General features: G+C 41.7%; 1 non-coding gene across 1 annotated transcript; it reads right to left on the bottom strand.

The window, feature by feature from the left end:
• Positions 1 to 402: 402 nt before the first annotated feature.
• On the bottom strand, positions 403 to 510 carry LOC130943185 (small nucleolar RNA R71). The gene has a single exon (XR_009071714.1). It is a non-coding gene; the product is annotated as a small nucleolar RNA R71 (small nucleolar RNA).
• Positions 511 to 882: the final 372 nt, after the last annotated feature.

The raw sequence follows: 882 nt of genomic DNA, 5'->3' as shown, positions 1-882 counted from the left end.
TGGCAGCCGAAAACAACAATAATGCAAACAATGCAAGGAAGGTGCTGGGTGACTTTACTGCACCTACTCCTGATTTCTATGGGAGAAGCATCTCTATCCCTGCCATTGGAGCAAACAACTTTGAGCTTAAACCTCAATTAGTTTCTCTAATGCAACAGAATTGCAAGTTCCATGGACTTCCAATGGAAGATCCTCATCAGTTCTTAGCTGAATTCTTGCAAATCTGTGACAGTCAAGACTAATGGGGTAGACCCTGAGGTCTATAGACTGATGCTATTCCCTTTTGCTGTAAGAGACAGAGCTAGAATATGGTTGGACTCACAACCTAAAGAAAGCCTGGATTCTTGGGAAAAGCTAGTCAATGCCTTCTTGGCAAAGTTCTTTCCACCTCAAAAATGGAGTAAGCTTAGAGTGGAAGTCCAAACCTTCAGACAGAAGGATGGAGAATCCCTCTATGAAGCTTGGGAAAGATACAAACAATTAATCAGAAAATGTCCCTCAGACATGCTTTCTGAATGGAGCATCATAGGTATTTTCTATGATGGTCTCTCTGAACTATCTAAGATGTCTTTGGATAGCTCTGCTGGAGGATCTCTTCATCTGAAGAAGACGCCCACAGAGGCTCAAGAGCTCATTGAAATGGTTGCAAATAACCAATTCATGTACACTTCTGAAAGGAATCCTGTGAACAATGGGACAAGTCAGAAGAAAGGAGTTCTTGAGATTGATGCTCTGAATGCCATATTGGCTCAGAACAAGATATTGACTCAACAAGTCAATTTGATTTCTCAAAGTCTGTCTGGAATGCAAAATGCACCAAGCAGTACTAAGGATGCTTCATCTGAGGAAGAAGCCTATGATCCTGAGAACCCTTCAATGGAA

Source organism: Arachis stenosperma, chromosome 7 (assembly GCF_014773155.1).
Source record: "Arachis stenosperma cultivar V10309 chromosome 7, arast.V10309.gnm1.PFL2, whole genome shotgun sequence".
NCBI lineage: Eukaryota > Viridiplantae > Streptophyta > Magnoliopsida > Fabales > Fabaceae > Arachis > Arachis stenosperma.
The sequence above is the reverse complement of the archived record's forward strand: the minus strand, read 5'-3'. Positions and strand labels throughout refer to the sequence as shown.